At 41.5% G+C, this 21,385-nt stretch overlaps 1 long non-coding RNA gene across 1 annotated transcript in view; it reads left to right on the top strand.

Annotated features, from left to right (window-relative positions):
• LOC147655690 (uncharacterized) overlaps positions 1–20,987 on the top strand; it is a 28,849-nt gene extending 7,862 nt beyond the window's left edge. Inside the window, exon 2 of the long non-coding RNA XR_015290146.1 lies at positions 18,623–20,987. This is a non-coding gene — a long non-coding RNA (uncharacterized LOC147655690). The remainder of the gene's footprint in view (positions 1–18,622) is intronic.
• The last annotated feature ends 398 nt before the right edge of the window (positions 20,988–21,385 follow it).

Here is a 21,385-nt window from a genome sequence, read left to right as displayed (position 1 = left end):
GCAGTTCTTGGCTCCACTAGTGAGCTGCTGGCCAGCTCATCTACCTGCCCATGCCTTGCCCTTCTCTGAAGAGCAGGGATGGTGCTGCCAGCTATCATGGTATGCCTTTGGAGAGTGTTCTGAAAAGAAAGGGAGAGTGGCCAAATGGTTATTTGAGAAATATATAGTGAAATATCCTTTAAATGATAAGACAATGTTAACATTTTCTGGTCTGCTCAGTGTAAAGCTCAATTAGTAGCAAGAGCCCTGCAAGGCAGAATTGCTTCTAAGTACTACTATTAATTATGTACTATCATTTATTAATAATTGATACTGCTTTTTTAGACAGGCAAAAGGGCTTGGAGCTAGTTAAATGTGCCTAAGAAAACAATCTCTCCATTGAGGGGTTGAAATCTGCAGGAATTGCACTCGGGGATCAGCATGAATGCAGTCCCGCAGTTTGTTGTTGTTTCTGACAGTGAAGCTATTGTGGGGCAGGAAGGGAGGGAAGGGGAAACAACCACAGCTGGAATTTTTCCTCCTGCACACTGCTGCCTCCCTCTCTGTGCCTTGAAGCCAAACTGCAAAGCTCTCTAGAGCTGGCACAGTTACTGCAGAAGGAAGTTTCAGGTGTAGTACCATCCCAAGGTTGCTCTGTGAGGCTGAATTTCAACATCTGCTGCAGCAGCAGCTGAGTTGGGATCTTGGCTTCTTCACTCGTGCTCATGTGAGCGCTGATGTGTTTTGACTGACCCTTTTGGCCTGGAGGAGAGCCCAAACTAAAATCCCATTTACAAGCACTGTCCACTCTTAGTCTCCTAGGGTCTGGATGGAGAGAGCCTGTGTCTCAGACATTGTGGATGTGATGCCTCTAGAGCTCATGGTTTGGCTCTGTTTCTACATTGCTTTTAGCAACTAGCATAATTGCTGAGGGGCTGAGTGTTAGAAGAACCTAGATTATATTAGTAATTTGAAGTTTTAATGCTGAGAATAGGAGGTAAATCGGGAGATGTTCCTGTTGTCTCTTTCTAACAAGCATTAAATAGTATCTAGGGAATCCCACTCAGGCACAGAATTCAACCCCCCCTCCAAGTGATTTCTCATGACCTTTTGCTTTGGATGGTGACTTTCAGCCATGTGTTGGTTAAACTTCCTTTTAAGTTACCTGTTGCCTTTCAAGAAACTTAATGGCTTTGTGAAACTATCAAATGCATGACAATTCTTAAAGCGCCTGTTCCCTTTCCTCTGTAAAGTTCAATTGTTGTTAACAGCACAGAATACTGGAAGAGGTCTGTGCAGACTTCACTAATCACATATATCAAATATTCAACATCCTTTCTTCCTGGAAGGAACTGACAAGAGCGTCCTTCATGTTAGATTGGATAAATAATGAGAACATTACTTCTATTTTTTATGGGTCAATATAATAATGTGTCAAAAGATAAATATGTTCTCTGTAAAAATTTTATTGCTTGTGCTACTGGGAATTTTTTTGCTTCATTAATAATAGTATTTAACAGATGTATATTCTATTTTATAATTGCATAAAGTGAGATAAAATGGCAGTGCAGTGAAAACAGTGTTTTTCAGGGCTAAAAGAGAACTGCACCATAAGAGCTGAAGTAATAATATTATAATTAGACATCAGTTAATACATGTGTCACTATCAGAGGAGAGATTGGTTACAGAAAACATGTTTTACAAAAGCCAGTTAGGGCTTATAGAGCCTAAGTTTCAAGCAGAACCTGAAGATGCTAGCCTAGATGACAGCTTGTATTTCTGGTTATATCCTTTCATGGAGGTACAGAGATGGTTTCATGAGTTATGGCAGGGCTTTGTTACTCAGGTAAAAACTCCCATTCTATACAAAAGTATTTTATAATGCCAAAAAGGTGGTCCTGCAGCCCTTATGCTTTATGCTATGGTAATAACTTCAGCATATCTGCAACCCTTTCCCTGTGAGAAGCACTCTGCCATCCCTTGAGAATAAATGTCATGATGTGTTGTTGTTCACAAACCTAAAAATGACGATTGCTGCGATAGGTGAAGATTTATTTCTTGTGTTTATCCATCCTGTCTAATGATTTTGGAGGGAGAGAGGAGCTAGGACCGAGAACAAAGAAACAAAAAATACAAGGTGTGTTTTTAAATGTTTGTAATTTTCCATATCTGGGGTTAGAATTTAAATCAAGTTTTTTCTTTGTTTTCTGGGTTTTTTAATTTTTTTTTTTATTAACAAAAGCCCAGTAGACATTTTGCTCTAATTGGCAGCTGCAAATAACTGAGTAAGAAAAGAACTTACACAGAATAGAGAGCTGCAATAGGCAGCCAAAACTGTGGGTGGGCCTTCCACAGAGCTAAAGAAATGAAGAAAAAAAATGAGAAAGTCAGCTCCCTCTGAGGGATTTTCCTCCAAAAAGCTTTTATGAGATGGGAATTCAGCTACCAGCAATTGAGGAGGCAATAATCTGAATGGCTAACATACTGCAAAAAAATCTGTGTCTCTCCTAGCACAGAATTGCTTTCTTTGTGCTGGGTATTTGAGAGATTGAATTCTGTCGTGTTATTTTTTGGTGGCAGTGGGCTTGGTTCACCTGATGTGCCAAAATTTGCAACTAATTTTGGAGTAAAAAGGTTCACATTGGTGCAGTGTCAGTCAGTGCCTGCGTGTGATCAGCATCAGCTCTTAGGGCTGTTGGTTCACTGGTGTTGCTGATAAAATCAAACAAATAAAAGGGATCAGCAGAAGCCATCTGAAACAGGAAGCTCTTTAGAGAGGATTTTGATTAGTAGTTTGTTGGATTATAGTAGCTTCAATTATTACTTTGTTTTTACTCTCAGTTTCTTGTCTATGACAGCTATTTTTTTAAAAGCAGTCTTTTGGATGTCATATTACATGTCAGAGATTTTAAGGCTTGGGAAGTAATAAAGACCAATAAAACCCCAGTTTTATTGCTTAAGGGCTGAGTTTGCTGTTTGATCAGATTGGAATTATATGGGCCTTTCTTTTAAAACATTGTCAGGTATGACTGCAGTGGCATATGTCACAACTAGGTTGTATCCCAGAGATCAAGATACGTCCTCCAGTATTTTTGCAGCATAGTTTGGACTATTCTTAGGAGTGATCAAATGCTGGAACAGCTTCTTTTAGTGTAATGGTTAATGTATGAGTCTGACAGATACATAGCTTAAAGCTAGGCTTTTCCTGCACTAGCTGTGCTTCTAAATAAATATTTTGTAGGTGCTGAGTTACTTAGGGGACCTCCTGCACTTCATGTGAACTGGTGGCATTCAGCTGAACCGATGGCATTAGAGGAATTCTGAAAGCATGTTTGTGTGAGTTTCCCTAGTGCTGATCCTTTCTAACACATACAGGTTTTAAAATCTTGACTCATGGTTTTTTTTTTCTAAGAGTTAATTGCTTTCTTGTGAAAATCTCAGAACAAAATATGCTCCCTATATTATCCCTGGAGAAAAGCAGAATGCACAATTCTTGATATATCTTTCTTTTTCTTTATTACTGGTGATGTGGTGCTGTTCATTTTCTTCATTGCTCACTGATACAGGTGAATGAGAAAGGAGTAATGACCCCTCCTCAAAGTTTCCTTAGAATATCTGGGTGCTTAATAAACCCATGAACTGACAATCAGAAGGCACATTTGTGGAGTGGCCTCTATGGCTGTGGACATAACCCCAGCAGGTCACCTATGCAGGAGAGCTCACCTCCAGATCAGGCTTGTCACAGGTGACCAGTCTTCCTCTCTTGGAAATGGTCCATTGGACCGTTCTAACTGCAAGACCCTGTCTGGTGATGGCTTAGAGAGAGTGCAGCTGAAATTGGTAAATTTGTGCCAAAGAGGATGTTCAGGCAGTTCAATGGTGAAGAGAAACACGTTGGAGCATGCGGAAATGCTTTTGGACCTGGTTGGTCAATGAGGCCTAATTAGTTAGTGTGTGCTGGTGCTCTCTTCCACATGGTAACCACATCATATAGGGCAAAAGAATTCAGAAAAGCTCATTTCTAACTCTGCCTCAAAAGCAGATCCATTGCTTGATCCTAATCAAGGTAGCTGTCACTGTACATTTGGCTGAAAACCTGGGAAAAATGACCTTTCTTAAATGACTTATCATATTGATGCTACTGCTATTACTGTGATTAGAGCAGCTCGTGGGTGTGCACAGTCTGGCTGTAGCCACTACTACTGCTCCAGACAAAGACTGTTGCAATTTCAATGTCACCTCATGGGCCGGAAGCCAGTTTGAAAATGTTAATTCTCAGAAGTTTGAGTACTCCTTCCATTATATCAACACACACGAATGTTAGTAGTGGTTGTAAAATTATGCAGCCTTAAAAAAAAGATCCATGCACATGCCAGTTCTATTATAGACCCCATCTGTGCATCTACTGGTTCAAAACGGGGGGAAAAAAATCCCTTGCCTAGCATGTTGATCAACTAATTATTATAAACTACATCTCACAGTAACATTCTGTTTCAATGGTGTACAGCTGTTTCTGTGTTTCTTTCGTCTTTTCTATCTTTTCCCAGTTGTCTTTCTTAGTGCTTTGTAGTCAGCAGAAGAATTGATGAAGTCTTTAAAATATTTGATTTGTAGTCTTGATCAAGAACAGTGCACTCAGTCTTTCAAATGTACTCGGTGGACTTCAGATCAGTATCTAACCATAAAAACCAAAGAGCACTGAAACATATCCTCTGCTTTTGCCCACGCACATCTACGGACTTTTAATCTTGTTTTCAAGGCCCACAGGGATTTAAATCTGCTTCTCAGGCTGTCCTGTGACATGGCAGGATCACATTGGTATTTCAGTAGCATCAGAGCTGGCTTATGGAGCTCAGTCCCTGTTGGGCTGGGTCACGGTTCCATGAGCTGTTGTGGTTGGCAACCAGACTTCCTCCATCTCTGCCCACCTTTCCCTTTTCCTTTCCAGGCTCCCCACACAGTGACTGGTGGAATCCCACCCTAAATGGGCTTGGGGAGCCAATAAGCCAATACTCCGTATTTCCCTCCTCCTCCCCAAATTTCCGTGCTCCTTTTTTAAGCTGAACTCTTCCCCAAACTGGTTTTACAGTTTGTCCATGCAAAGGGAGATACTGGCAGAGCTGAAGACAAACAGCATGGGGTGAGGAGCAGGGCAGACAGGGGAACTGTTTGCAGGATATTTTCTCCCAACCAGTCAATGCAGAAGCCAAGGAAATGGAGTTAAGCCAAAAGACTAAATTATGAGGCTCAGGGTTCAACGTTTACTCTGTGAGTATTTCCACTGAAATTGCTGCTGCTGCTCCCAGGAAGGAAGTGTGAGCACTGCCTAACTACATCAGCCCTCAGCTCCAAGGCAGGCCCATCTGGTGATGGATCTCTTTCAAGCATTAAACAAATTCGGATGCATTTATGCTTTACCTAAAAATCATGCAGTACTTCCAGAGCTGAATGTTCAGTTGACTCTGAACCAGGCAACATTAGAGCTATGTTTATTTTAGTTGTTTGTCTTTGCAAATCAGCTCAGACTGAAGGCAGAGAAAGATCTGCATGAATGATTGCAAACAAAAAACTGCTGATTTCCCCAAACTCTAGTTAATTGACCATCCACCAACTCTAGAAAAAAATGGATAGAAACTGTGACCAGAAAAATAATTTTCAAAATGAAGTCCTTTAAAACCAACAAAAAAACCTGCAACATAAATCTGTAGCAATGGCTGTCTTTTGGGAATCTTTAGTATTCAGTCAGAGCACTAAAGTCAGCAGAGCAGGGCATACATGACCCTTGGACCTCACTTCATATTGGCTGAGACCCACCCAATTGTTGCACACTATAAACATTGCCTCCTCCTTGCCTGGCACTGACAGGTTTTCCCACGGTGGGAAACACCAGCAGCACCAAATGTTTTCTGAGGGTTTCTCAAAGAAATAAATTGAATCTGAAAACTGGAGTCTGAGTGGCAAGCCAAGGAAAGGCCCCTAGAAGTCATCTAGAAAAGATAGAAAAGCCTCTGTCTGAGGAGGAAGCTTTTTACCCTGAGTGTCAAAGAGTATCTCTGAGGAAATGCCTGTGGAATCTATGAATATCCCCACAGAATCTTTCTCCTGTCATATTATTACAATTTGGACTGCAATTTTATTGCAGTGTACAAATGAAATCCAAGATCTAAGACTCTGTTCCCTGTTGGTCTCTCGGCTGCTCACGTAAGAGGGATGAGGAGAGAACATAGAAGTGTCCCCGTTTGCACTTCTTGTTTGAAGGCTGTGTTTTGCAGTCTAGACAATGGGGAAGATTAGTCTGCTTGAAAGATGTTGTATATTAAAGATAATCTTTGAGCAATGGCTGGTCTTGAGGGAGGGATTATGAAGCCTCTGTCAGTGCCTGAGGAAGAGAGAGAAGCTTAGTGTTTCACTGGAGACTAACCCTCACATTCATCTGCTGGCCAGATCTCGAGGCTGATGATGCAATTCATGCTCCTCTTCAACTGCTGGAAGTAAAAAGCAGTTTTGTGCAGTGACTGTGCTGGGGTTGTAACTACTTATTAATTTAGTGAGAAAAGAATACTAAATTGGTGGGATACTATTTTTCAAGCTGCTGCTTTCACTGTTTCAGCTAAGAGTTAGCCCTGTAAAGTGAGGTCTCTGAGTAGGCCTGTGCACTTCAGCCTAATGACTCTTTCTCCAAGACAGAAGTTATTTCAGATGCCCTGGGGGCCAGAGAACATTGTCTTTGCTTGTCCTTACATGTAATAGCTTACAGAAAACTTCCCTATAAATTAAAGACGAGAGCAAACATCAAAAGCCATGACTACCATATGTGCCTCAGGAAGAGAACATGAGACATCAGGGGACATCTCTTTGATTATTTTTTCCCAACAGTTTTAAATCACTCCACAGTTTACAATTGTATGGGTATTCCTGCAATGACTGAAAATACTTTAAGGAACTTCCTGTATGAAAATAATGATATTTCTCCCCACCCTTTCAAAGTAGACTCAGATCTTCTCCCCTTCAGTTTGTTGTGTTGTAGCTGGCTTAGATTTCACAGGGAGCTTTTCTTCTTCCTAAGTGTCATAAGTTATTTCTCTATTTGAGCTTCATAGATGTGAGCTTTATAGCTTCACCATCCAGAAAATGTGTATAGCAAGTGCTTGCCACACCAGGCAGTGATTAGAAATTAGATAGCTTAATCCTCAGCCACAAATCAAATGGTGTGTATGAAAAGGAGAGGCATTACACGCTCCAGCAAGATGCCAGTCTCTCAGGAAATACACCACCTTACTTTATGCATCATCTTTTTTCCTACCTCAGGCTTTAATGTTATCACTCACTACATCTTTTTTAAGGCTTACAGGTCATTGCATGAGTCATGCCTTAGTTGAGGCCTCCCTTCTTGAAGAAGGGTGTTGTTTCATCATGGCTGAAGCCAGTCCAAATCCAGCTGGTTGTCAGTTGACACTCGTTCTCACCACAGCTGGTTCTGTTGTCAAGCAGTGGAGAGGCTCAAGGAATTGATCTAGCTAAAAATTAGTTTGGCAAGAAGTAAAAAATTAATTTCAGTCTCCTTGAAGTGGCTTACTTTCTAGTTGCTATACTACTTATTGCTGGCACAAATTAAAAGGTGGGGAAACAGTCTACAAAGACAGAAAATCTGGGTGATTCAGCAACCTGCAATATTCTTACACAGTCAGACTGATTCCACACTGGCTGCTGGATAGGGATTTTTCAAGAGTTGTGAACAGAGAGTTTCTTTCTGAATGATGGTGAAGAAGCAGTATCCTGTGGGGAAGCAGAATTAAAGGTCTTTATCCTTGCTTCCATCAGTGAGAACTATAGGAATGTCGTGGAGGTGTTCTGAAGAATGAAAGCATAGAATCATAAAATCATAGGATGGTTTAGGTTGGAAGATACCTTAAAGATCATCTGGAGGGGGAGGGACACCTTCCACTAGGCCAGGTTGCTCAAAGCCCCATCCAGCCTGGCTTTCCACACCTTTAGGGATGGTGGCATCCACAACTTTTCTGGGAAACCTGTAAGTGGTGTATCACCATTCTTAAAGATTTTCTTCATAATATCTTTTCTAAATCCACCCTCTGTCAATGTAAAGCTTTCACCCCTTGTCCTATCACTCCATGCCCTGGCAAAAAGCCCCTCTCCAGCTCTTTTGCAGGTCCTCTTTGGTTCTGGAAGGCTGCTCTGTGGTTTCCCCAGAGCCTTTTCTTCTCCAGGCTGAAAAGCCCCAACTCTCTCAGCCTGTCTCCACTCTTCTGTCTTTAACTTGAGCGATGCTCTGCAAAGTTCAGAGCAAAAATAGCCAGACAAGGGATGTAAGTTCTGATATTGTGCTCTACTCTGGGAGAGCTGAGACCATTCAACTCACCTTGCTAACTTCCTGAGCAGGCACAGCTTACTGTGGAGCTCGCAGCAGCTTGCTGTAAGACAAATAGTCAGGAGAGCAGCTGGGCCTTGCTGACTCAGCTGTGGCAGCTCTGGTGCTTCCTCACATCCTGCTGCTTCTCATCCTCAATGCTGGTGTCACAGCATTCAATCACGGGCATGTCACCTCCTGCAGTCATGAAAGGCAGAAAGGGAGGTGAACACACACGCACACACAGAAATACACACAGACACACAGATGTACCCCATGCTGTGCACGTGTAAGGCTGCAGCAGCCACAGCAGCAAGTGAATCCTGGCACTTGCACAGCAGCAGTGCCCTTATGGCTCACACAGCTGCTCTGCATCCAAGGAGGGATGTCCCCTGCGCTGCCACGGCAGATGTCAGACACGGCAATTTAGGGGTCAGGGTGCCACCACAGCCCCAGCCAGGAGGTCATGAAAGAAAAAGCACAAAGCAAGGCCGCATCTGTTCTGAAACAAAGGACATCTGTCCCTGGCCTGAGCAGCTTTCTGACATGATTTCACAAGGACAAAGGCTCAGGTTGACTGATACAAGGCTGGTACTCAATAAAACAAGCCGTAAGGTCTTAGGCTGTCCAAATGTGTGCTGACAGTGAAGCGGCGCTCTGGCAGGAGCGAGGTTTTATTCTTCCATCTAAGGAAGTGGGTAGCACAAGACAGGGATCATTCTGTGCACTGCCTTTAACCACACATCTGCCCATGTGCTAGGATCTTTTTGCACTGTTTAAAACCTACACTACTATCAGATTATAGACAACAGATGTTCTATTCAAGTAGTTTTGTGTGTGACATACTCATAATAGGAAAAGTTCTTTTGCTTCTTTAGAAATGGGGTTCATCCATTCCTTTCTCCAGGTTGTTAAGTTTTACTTACAATAATGACTTGTTTATTGAAAGGCAGCAAACCACAGATGTGCATCTGCCTTCTGTATGAATGTGAGCCTTACAAGAGAAAATCTTTTAGAAAGGACAAATTTCAATAAAGTGTTTGGGAAAGAAGCTGTCCATAGTAAATTGTATTTATTAACTTGCTTAGCATCATTGTTAAGCAATATGCTGTACCTCCTTTCTTTCTCTGCTGCTGCCAGTAGTGGCTATAATGTTTTTTAGCTGGGGGAGACTCACAGCACAAAATTTTGTAGCTGAGTGTGAATGTACATGTGCACACCAGTACAATGCCGTGGAGATTTAGTAGAACAATATCACAAAACCAGAACAACCTCGAATTGCATTAACAAGATGAGTCTATTAAGTTGTTATATACTGAAAAACAGAAGCAAATGACCATTAACGTTTTATGAGCTTGTAACTTTTCCCTATGCATTCCTTTTTATGTTCAGCCCAAGCTACTGCATGCCAGTCTGTGAGGGTGTGGGGAACAGCCAGCAAAATTCTCACAACTGGGCTGCTGCATAAGTATACAAATGCATGAGAGCAATGTGATACATTTAGGCCATTTAAGAAAATCCCAAATCTATGGAAACTTTTCACATGGTACTTCTTAATTACGTGCTGGCTCCACTGTGCTTGTCCATGCTTGATAGTGTTAAGGCAGAAAACACCAAAAAAATTTAGCCTGGTTTATAAAGCTCTGGGGATGGTGTACTCATTGTCCTGCAGGTAAGCAGGTAAGCAAAGCCTCTGATTTGCATCTCAAAATAACAGTTGTTGAAACTGTTGGCCTTGCCTGTCTGTTAAAGAGCTGATTTTCTTACTGTATCTTCGAAGAAAAAACCAAAATAGAGTGTATTCCAGTGAATGAAGAGCAGAGGTTGGCATCCTTACTCTGCCCATTGAGTGGGAAATATGATTGAGAAGAAAAGGAAAAATTTCAGAACTGTAACATTCTGCTAGATGTTTTGAAACTTTACACCTGCTACTGCATCTGCTGTGTCTGCAGTTTTAACAGGGCAGTGTGAGCCCTAAAATTCACACTGGCATTGAGATGAAGTCAGTGTGTCACAAAATACAGAGTTAAAATAAAGAAGATAGAAATTATTCTTGCATATACAGGGGTACCCACATAGAATTTCAAATGTCCAGCAATGGTATGAGAAACTGCAATGAGAGAATAAAAAAATGTAATTTTATTTTTTTTAAAAAAAAATGTAATTTTCAACTGCTAACTGAAGATTTACTTCTGTACTTAGAGAACAATTAGTTACATTCTGCCATTTGATGGCTTTTGAAAACACAAAGTTTTCCCAGTTCCTGGCCACTTCTGGCTAGAGGCATGACCCCCAGCCAGCACATGCTGAACATAGGAGAAGGCAGAGCCCCTCCTCCAGATGAAATTTTCATCTGAACCCACTATCACTAACAAAGGATGAACTCCTTGAATGCTTTTACTGGCTCCTGCTTGGCAAGCTGCTCTTGAATTTAATTCAAGGCCTCTACAGATGTCAATATGCTCTACCAGCAGATGAGATAAAGACATCAATCTGGGCATAAAGCCATCAATTTTGTCCTAAAGCAGCTTTTTACAAGTTTGGGGGCCTGGGAAGAAACTTTAAACATCTGTGGATGCTCTTGATGCTGGCGCCACCTTCATCGCCATCATTCTCGGTTTTGTTTTGTTGGGTTTTTTTCAGTCATAATAATGATGAATCAGATCTGGGAACTTACTTATGTCAAAAAATGCCCTAATTTAAAACCTGGAGCAAAGCTATATTACCTGAGGTTTGTTCAAACATGAGTTTCTGTTCAGTAAGTGTCCTGACACCACTGAAGGAGTGGGGAGGTAGTGGAATTGATTCAGCTGTGAAGGGTACAGGAGCTGATGGAGGTTGACATGAGCACTGCCACTAAAGGAGATGTGCAGGAGCCGTGGCCTGGGTGAACTGTAGATGCAATGTACCATGCAGAGGCAAGTAAAAAAATATATTCTTGGATTACCATTAATTAAAGAATGCTGTGACAGGGCTCAAGATTCTACTGCAGACCTGAGCAAATTATTCTGCTGGAGATTTTTCATTCCCCAAATTCCTCAAACACTCCAGTAGTTATATATAGCCAAAGGTTTTGGAAGGCTGCCATTTAGGAGGAAAAGGACAGTATTTAGCACGTACTGCTACTATGACTGGTACTCAGAGAAAATAATAATATACAAAGTTGAAATGATGTTGAATTTATAGGTAACAAATTCTTCAAGGAACCATCATTATCAAGTGTTCACTCAAAAGAATAAATATATGTTTCTTTTGTCAGCAAAACAAGAAAAGCTGGACTTATTTTTTTCTGGTTTTGAACTGTGACTTGGCTACCCTCTCCAGTTATCCAAAAAAAAATAAGAGGCATTGTTTATTTACTGGTTTAAAGCCATTTTCTTGCACTGAACTTTCGTAAGTCTTGCATTGTAAGGATCAGTACTTTGCAATGTGTATTTTAGCCTATTTTCATGTATTTTAGATAGTTGTTTCAAAAATAAGTGTCTAAAGTAATCACAATAATGACTGAGAAAGTTTAAGAAGTTTCATCTCTTGCAAAATGTCATTCCCACTCTTCTTAGTTAGCCTTAGCCTTCAGCCAAGATTTGTATCCAAGTTATATACCACACCCCAAAGAAATACTGAAGTTTTCATAAGAGGAAAAGAATGCTTTGGGATTGCCAGAATAAAAGCTTCCAAAAATATCTTGGCAATTACTGAGTCATAAACAAAGACATTCTGTAAAGAAGGCATAAAAGTCATTTGGATTAGTACCAGATCTTACATGTTTGTAGTAGTTAGGACTTCTCCAGTCCAGCAGTGGAGGTGAACAAATGCTCCAGATGTGAACCATGGGCATGCTGAGTCCAGAGATGTCCAGGCTTAGCCTTGACCCTGGTCCTTGTTGCTCTCTTCTGTCTCTCCAGGCTCTACAGCCAAATGTCAGTTCCCTGAAATGACACTGAGACTCTGCTGGCTCCTGTAAAATCCTGTACCCTAAAATAGTGTCAGGGTGAAGCTGTATGGAAAAGGGATCATTTATTAATGCTGTAAGTAGCAAATAGAACCCACTGTTTCTCCACAGGATTTAGCATCTGAGTTACTTAAACTGCCTCTGGGTTGTCTACTGTGACCAGAGAGCTCTCCTTTGCATTGGATGAAGAAATTTGAGGTTCTCTTGCTCATTTCTTGACAGTGTTTTGATAATGCAGTGAGCCATTTATTTTCTGGTGGAAAGTCTAAAAATGAACACTGGAAATTCTTCAATAAAACCTGGCAATTTAAAAAGTTTGAGTGCACTGTCCCCCTGCCCTAAATCCTTCATCACTTACAGTTGCAGATGGATGGTAGTGAAAACCACACTATTGTTGTTTCCATGTTTTGTTTTCAATAGATCTTTCTCTCTGCATTTTATTCTTTGGAGACTTTCCTGGTGGATATGATAAAAATTTGAAAGCTGTAGGTTTTATTTATTTACTTATCTACTTACTTTGCCATTAAGCCCCAGGAATGATCATTTGCTTTCCTCTGAGAAGTTGTTCATTGTGTAACATTAATTATCCATGGTTGTAGAGACTGCAAAACCTCTAGTGGCACAGTGGCCCCATGGTAAATGGTGGAGAAGCCTCATTATAGTTCACATTAGCAATATTTTAGTTAAGAACTTTTCAGCCTCCGTTAAAGCCCCCCATTATTCAGGATTTCTGAGCAATCTATAAATATTTGCTCTGGTACAAAAGAGCTCAGCTGAAGAGCTCCTATTTTTAGCTGGAGGTTAGGTTTGGTTGTTTGTTGTTTTGGTTTTCATCTCTTTTTAAATAGATGCTGTCAAGGTTAATGGAATCATAATTTGACCTCGCTTTTTAATACTGTGCCTGTTTGTTTGTGTGTGTATTTCTGTATATGTGGCCCTGCCCCTGACAAATGCATCACAACGAGTCGCTGCAAAAGGTGGAGACCAGACAATAAAATTAATTGGCAGCTTGTACAAGACTGAATTCAGTAGTAGTCAGGCACAGTCTATCTTGTGTCACAAGGTTTTGAACCTTTGTTTAAAAAAAAAAAAAAGGTCCTGTAATTAATCCTCAATGCCCCTCTTAGGGCTTAATCATGCAATGGGATGTGTCTACACTGCCCTAAATGCTCAATGAATGGTGTTGTCATCTCCTGCCCTGACCCAGCAAGGCACTTCAGCCTGCTGGATAGCTCTTGTGGCACATAGGTCTGATGGGTTTGTCTTCTATAAAATGGTGTAGAAGTTTTCCTAGTGAGCACAGTGGTGGGGTTTTGTTTTCCTGACTCTTCATAGTGCAGCTAGCCTTCTAATGGAAGCAGTCAGAATTATCATCAATCATGGTGAACTTAACTGAGCTTCGCTGGCCTTATGAGGGGATGGGAATAATTACTTTGAAGGTCAAATCATGTCTCATAAAACTCCTCTGGTGAAGAATACTGCAGGTTTTGATTGCTGTTTATTGACATTCATCTGCATAGCTGGCATCATACAGCTTTTATGTATCCACACAAAAGCACAAGGAGGGGAATGCCTGTTTGGGCCTTGTTCATCTGTCTCTAAGTTGGGAGACAGAGTAGGGGGAAGGCTTTTAGCTGTCAAGCTTTGCATTGTCTATGTTGCATTCTACAATGTGTTACAAATACCTATTAAATCTTGTATTGAAAAAAGATATTGCTTAAGTTTTGCCCTTGGGATATGAGAATCCTGTGAATTAAGGTCACAGCTCGTTCCAAATTTGGCTCATTTGGGCGTATAGAGTAGAATAAAATCTTTGTTGACTCTTATGATTTCAGTGCACATGACACACCAGGGACATGTCTGGGGTTCTGGGTTGCCCTCAGGGGGTTCCAGTTATTCCTGGCTGCCTCAACACAGTTCAGGGTTGTCCTCAAGGGTTCAGTTGCTTCCAGTTGCCCCTAATGCTCCAGGAGTCCCCAGTTACCCACAGTTTCCACCTCCCTCCACCCCCCGAGAGTTCTTGGTTGCCCCTAAGGGTTTTCAGTTGCCCTCAGCAGAGTTTTGGGTTGTTACCATGCTGCAGTGTGGAAAATTCTGACTTTGTATAAGGAAATTTATCTACTGTGAAGGTGGACAAACACTGGAATGCATTCTTAGAGAAGCTGTACACTCTCTACCCTTGGGAACCTTCAAACCCTGCACAAGCCCCTGAGCAACTTGCTTTAACTACATCTGCTTTGGGCAGGAGGTTGGACTGGAGGACTCCAGAAGTCCTTTTCCAACTGGAATCACTGCATGCTGATTTTGAAGGAAAGAATTTATTATTTATTTCAGTAATTTAATGGGACACCCTAGATCTTGGAGTAAAAAGTAGACTTTGGAGTTTTCCAAACCTGCAATCGATCACATCTGTGTTTCCATCTTCACTTGCACTATAGGAGAGCAGTTGCTTTCTCAGTATTGTTTTAGATGGTGCCTGGCTGTGAGAGGTAATTGCAGTGACACAGCAGAAAATTATAATGAGATTGTCACATATAGAAAACACTCAGTGATTGCAACTTAGGTCATGGTCAGACTTGACCTCAGAAAATCTTTTTTTAAGCTCTTCTACCTTTGTTATTCCAGAGGAGCCGGTTCATCACAGCCTTGCTGGAGTTCTGCAGCTCCACTGTTAACTGTGAAATTGTATCAGTGTATTTAACTGGAGCACAGGATAAGTGTAGTGAGCCCAGAAAATGCCAGACACTTGCAAAATAGCACACTATTAGAACCATATGTATAGCAGCTTTTCAGTGACAATTTGATTTGACTCTGTAATTTTGTTAAAAGGACGTAGGCTGGGTTAGTATCACTTTATTAAACGTGCCTGGGAATGGTCCCAGTCGGTGAAGCCAGCTGGCTTGGAACAGCCTGGATCTACACTGGCTTGGCCTGTGCTAGGTGCCTGCAAGCAAATTGCTGCTTGGGTGTGGTTCCTGGCAGAATCCCGCTACCAAAACAGGTCCAGAAGCTGCTTGGGAAAGTTGGATCAGGCTACATTCATGCCAAGGAACTCTCTCACAGTTTATTAGCATAGGTTACAGTGCTGGAGCACATAGGCCCGTTGTGGGCATGCTTGAATTAACTTTAGTCTCAAACGCAGATGAACTTTTGTGCTGTAAGCAATTTGTACATTTCAGGTCGCTCCAAGGGAAAGACCTAGAAACAAACATTTCTTGTTGCCATTGTCATATGAACCAAACTAAGCATGAACCACAGACCTTAGAAAGGCTGAAAAGTACAAAAGTAAAACCCATAGATGTTGTTCATCTTTGCAGTGTGTGAGTAGGGCAGTAATACACGTGTGCATAAATCTAACCTACAAACGACGTGCAATTGGAATTAAACTGGTCCAGTGAGGACTATAACTATTCTTAAGGAGTGCAGAACAGGAAATGCTGAAGTGAAGCAATTGTTTGAGTTAGCCATGAGGCATTTTTCTGTTCTGAACTTTATTTCTGTTACAAATAGGGAAGAATTCCCTCTGTTTCTGATGGCTTCAAAAACAGCCTACAGAGAACATCTGGCCAATAGTCAGAGGATGTTGCTGACACTGTGGTGCAAAGGACAAAAATCAGATGACAGTGAAAACCTCTTGGTTTTCCCCTCTTCCATCTTGGAGAATACATCCATGCAAAACAGAATGTCATCAAGAGATTATAAGCTTTTTTCCTGGAACGACTCCTAATATGGCAAATTAATAGTATCTGCTGTGGTTACATTGTGCTACCTTCAGAACTGAAGGAATCCTTCCTGGGGCTGTGGAAACAAAGTCACTAAAATGATTGACAAGTAGAGCCATTTTGATTTTTGTTGTGAGATTATTTCTACATCTGGACTGAGAAAATATGTCCACAGTTTTTCATGAACTGTCTTTGAGTGCTTCTGCACATGTCCAAGGATGCTCATAGGGAAGGACTGCACAAACTTTGCTCCAGGGAAACAGTCTGTGGCCAGAAGGCTACAGAAAATAGTTTTGGCTGCTTGCAGGGGTTGCATTGGCTCTAATGCAGGATGCATCCTGGTCAGTGGCAAACACCGGGGCTGCAAGGATGTTCAGCCTGACGTTTGGCAGGCCACACACCATACTCTGCTGCTGCCTAAAGAAGGGAAATTCTGTGGACTTGCAAAGGTTCATTGGTTCTGAAATATAAAAATAACTCCTCTGGAGCTGTTTTTCTGCCTGCTGAAATCAGTGCATAGGCTTTCACTTGAGATCTCTGTCTTTGCCTCAAGCCCTTAATCCCAGTTTCAGGGCCAGAAGCAATGTTACCACAACACAATGGAAATCCCATGAACCTTACAATTTATTTTCTATCAATCTCTTTTTGAGACTGGTATTAAATTATAACACAGTTACACATGATATAACTTGGACAGAAGAGCCACATAGTGCTGTTCTGAAAGTCTTTTTCTGTAGACATTACGAGTTTAGTTACAATGTATGCTCTGAATCTTGTGGTTTTCTTTACAAGTTTTAAGCTGATCCTCAAAAGTGATCCTTTTTCCCCTCTGTTTTGCAATAGTTAATTTTAATTCCAATACCACATATAGTTGTGACCACTTTCTCTGCAGAAAGGTGAATTGAAGCTGGCAGATGCAGAAAAGGGCAGTGAGAAAGATCAGAAAAACAGGCATCCTGTTTTACAGTAGGAACTTGAAGGGAATTATTTGTTTAACCTTGCAAAACAGAAGCAAAAATGGGATATGTTTGCTGTCTGGAAATGTGTCAGGTGGGTAAATACCAGAGAGGAGAAAAGGAGCCATGGATGCCTTAGAATACAAATGACCAGGAATAAATTTAAGCTAGAAATTACCAGATGGGTTTTAGGCATTTGAACAATAGCTCCACAGTGGGATTCATGACTGCTTTTAAGATGGGTCTTGCTGGGGTGATGAATGGCAAAGGGTGGTGTGGGCATGTGTATTACCAGTGGCCTGGACTGAACGTCCTCGTAGGTGCCCGCTTGTTCTGCCTTCCTGCCAGGACTGTGCTGAAAAGTTGTCTTGGAGTGGCAGTGAGATAGACATCCAGCAGATTTCTTCCTTCTTCATCTGGAGTTTCTCTTCCTAATTTTAAATTCTCTTTTCATATGGGTTGCAACATTTCCTGGTTTGAATGTTTGCCTTAGGGAAAATACCCTAATACTTCTAGAGATGGGCCTGATACATTTTGAGCACAGCTCATACCTGCTCCAGGGCAAGAAAAGCAGCAAGAACAAGCTGGGAAGGTTTTTTCTTTGGCTGTGGCCCAACTCAGTCATCCCAATGAAATCAGATGCAGGACTTGCATCCCACAAAGATTTTTGGGGGAGAGAAACCCACAAAACTTTTCATATTGCTTGGGCTAGATTTGCAGGAGCAGAGAATCTGCTCTTCCCAAGGTGGCAGGTGCAGTTGTAAAGGAGAACAGATTTCTTCAGAATGTGGAGAATTCATGGATATTTGAAAAGATATTCCTACCTGCTCTAATACTAATATTTCCCTACCAGATTTTCAACAAGCAGAATTGCTAGAGGCAATGGCATCTTCATGAGATCAGCTCTTTTGTACACCTGAAGGCTTCTACACAAGGGAAGTCTGGGATGGCTTTTTTCCCCTCAGATTAAGCCACACTGGTCAATTTCCAACCTCATATTAGGCCAAGGCACATTATTTTTTTTGTTTTGGAAGTGAAACAGAGCTAAAAGAGTAGGTTGACACAGGCTGAAGGAAATGAAAATAAAAAAGATATAGTACACTGGAGACTTGGGTTGCCCTAAAAGCCAGAAGAATGAGATACAGTGAGTGACAGTCCAATTTCACTTGATGTTTCCAGAGGCTGTGGGAAGAAATTATCTCCTAGAGCAGAGTCAAGGTTCATTGGAGTGGATGAGAAAATTGGCTCAATCACACCCAGAGGGTGTCAGTGCCACAGTTTGGCAGAAAAATTAACTTAGAAGAAGAAAAGAATAGTGCCTTTCTGTAGAGAATGGAGGTGGTCTAACTCACTAGTAATAACCAAGCCATGAGCAGCCGAGGCACTAGAGACCTGTATGACAGATCCCCTGAGCTATGGGGGGGCTGGAAAGGAAAGCAATGCCTTAGAACACTCAGGGGGAAAATTAGTGAAAAACAGCCCTCAGTGGTGAATGAATCCAAGTTATAGAGAATTTTTACTCCTTTTTTTCTTGCTTCTTTATTATTTTGATATACATTTCTTTCTTTCTTTTAACCATTTCAAGGAGAGCTCTTTGCTAGCAAACATTTAATAGAGATAGTCTGACATTGATCTCATTTTGTTCCAGAACCTGTAGCAATGGGCAACACAGCTGCAATCATGGATGAGTTAACAATCTCCAGGGTGACTTGAAGGTATTCAAAAGGAAATTTGCACCTCAGGCACAGCCCTCCACATGCAGAGCTGCTTTGCACAGCATGCTCCCACTGTGACAATTCTGCTGTACAAATACAGGCTTGCCAGTCTTGGAACTATTTTCTTGCACATGTCATTAAAGTGCTAAGGATCTACTAATCCAATTTGGCAACACAGACACTGGTAAAAGAAGAGAGATTCAGAAGAGGTTGTGTGAGACATCCAGAGGTGAATTCTCCAGAAGATCCAGTGATCAGATGAATCCACAGTGCCCCAAGAAACCGGTACTGGCTCTGCAAGTAACATCATCAAAAAAACCTTCATGCTCTAAATAAATTGGAGGTTGATCGTGGCATGGAACAGCTCAGAGCTCCCAGCTTGCCCCAAATATGTAGCAACTTCTGTGCTTGTATCCACTGTCGATAGGGTCAGCCGAGTGGGAAATAGGCAGGCTAAACCTCTCTCACAGGACAGAATGACTCTTGGTTTGGAGTGCAGCTCTTATGTAGCTGGTGAGAAATCTGGCCCTGAATTCTTTCCTTGCTTGTTTGCCTCCTTGCAGTATTATTCCCACACTTTTTTATAGCGTGTCAAAACTCCATGATACCTCTTCCTGTCCCTGGTGCTTAGATAACACAGCTTTATGTGTAGTTCACCCAATCCAATGAACCTTTTCAGTTGAATATACATCATATGACACATAAGAAAATGCAGCCCTTTCATTTGACACGTTTTTAATGCAAACTTCTTGGCCATGTTTGCATTAAAATCTATTCTTGCCCTTTTCTTTTTGTCCTCTTTATAAATAGAGGTAAAATAGACAAAGTTTCTACTTTGCAGGATTTGGGATTGTTTGGAAGTTAATTAATATTTGCTAAGTATTAATGGGAAGATGCATGGGGATTATTCTGTTCCACGTGAGGTATTTGAATGAATACCTACAATAGCCCAACATGAAGCAATCAGAGGAACTTTATTCCTCAGCCCAGCTTCAGTATAAGGCTTTGAAGAAGGTATGAAACTGGTGACATAAGCTTGGCCCACTGCAGGAAGGAAAGCATGCATTGCTAACTCCTGCTAAATAAAGCAGATGACTTTTCTTTTTTTCCTTTGTAAAGAGCATATTCTCTTATGGAAAATTAAAAAAAGGACCAACAAAACACCAAGGTAACCGATCTCATTCCAGCACTTTCAGGTTCTGTTTTTGTTGCTCTTGGGTCTTTTCTGCTTCCAATTATTTATGGAAGCTGTCGCATGGTGGAGCTGAAATGATTCAGGAGTTTTTTAAGTGAAGAGAAACAGGAAAAGAAGAGCCTGGTGGTTCAGGCAAATGACATCAGTGTTTCGGCATCTTGTCCCAGGCCCTGGAAAATACTGTGTCTCCACGAGAAGGATTGCAGAGTGATGCTCAGAGGCAGGAGTGGTTTGGTTTCTTGGCCAGCATGCAAAATAGCACTAGTAGAAATAGTCTCTTAATATTTATGGGTAACAGCAAGTCAGGTGGGAGATACAGGTGTGTGTAAATTGTAGCAAGGGAAACAGCTTATAGAAGTGAAAAAAAAAAATCATCCAAAAGGGTGATTGTGCATCTGCAGAAAGCACAGAAACTGTAAGGAGTGTCTAATCTTCTTTACATTTCTTAGTTCTCTGCCAGCACAGGTTTGCTTGGCTGGATTTTCTTTTTTTTCCTTCTTAAGAATAGGAATTATACCTGTGTCATAATTCCTGTGACCTCTGCAAGCAGAAAGCTAGCAAGGGATTTATCTATTTCCTGGGATAATGAAAAGGAAGCTACCAGGCACTCATCGCAAGCCAATATGCTTTAGCCATGGGTTCTTGAGACTGTGGTTCTGGTACCTCGTGAGAGATTAGCTGGAAAATCTTGAGATGCTAAGGCAGCATGTTTGCATCGACATATTTCCCTGTCAAAGTGGGGCTTTGGCTTAAGGACCACTCAGCACAGAGCTGATGAGAGTCTCTGAAATCCAGCACATTTCTATAGCTCAGGAGACAGGGCCAAGGACAATGTCTGTCCCTTCAGCTACTACAATACAAGAATAAAATTTAAAACTTAAAATTAAAATTTATAGTGTCAGGGCCTGGCAAGAAGCATATCACAATGTAAAAGTGGTGGAAGTACACCAGTGAGGAAAAAAAATCAAGTATGTGTTGATTTCAGAGTTGTTTTTTAAACTTGATTCGTACTGTTACCCCACTCCATTGTGTCCTCTTTTAAGGAATGTACATACTTAATGTTAGTAATGACATTTTACTGACATAATACAGTGATCTGAAAAGTCACACCTTGTGGCAAGCTGGTTTAAAAAATGTAGAATAAAATTCTGCATCAGTAGGCTGGAAATGTAGAAAACCACTGACAGAAGCACATTGATGCTGTTTGTTGCATTATGGCCTTCTTGCTGAAAGGACTGAAAAATCCCAGCTGTAGCCTCTGCAGCGTGACCCAGGTGTTCAGCTCCAGTCAGGAGGCAGGGAAGCCAAAGCACAGACTGGGCTGCCAGTGCTGGGCAGAGGGGTTGTGTGCTCCCAGGGCTGCTGCAATGCCTGTCCTTCTTCCAGCCTCTCCAGAATGTGCTGGAGGAGCGCAGTGTAGGAAAAGCTACAGCAAAAGGAGGTGTAGGCAGTTAGACTGCTCCTCTGGCATGTGATTTCTCCCTCACTGTGCTCATTTGCA

This window comes from Cyanistes caeruleus, chromosome 1, assembly GCF_971803275.1.
Source record: "Cyanistes caeruleus chromosome 1, bCyaCae1.hap1.1, whole genome shotgun sequence".
NCBI classification, from domain to species: Eukaryota; Metazoa; Chordata; class Aves; order Passeriformes; family Paridae; genus Cyanistes; species Cyanistes caeruleus.
The sequence above is the reverse complement of the archived record's forward strand: the minus strand, read 5'-3'. Positions and strand labels throughout refer to the sequence as shown.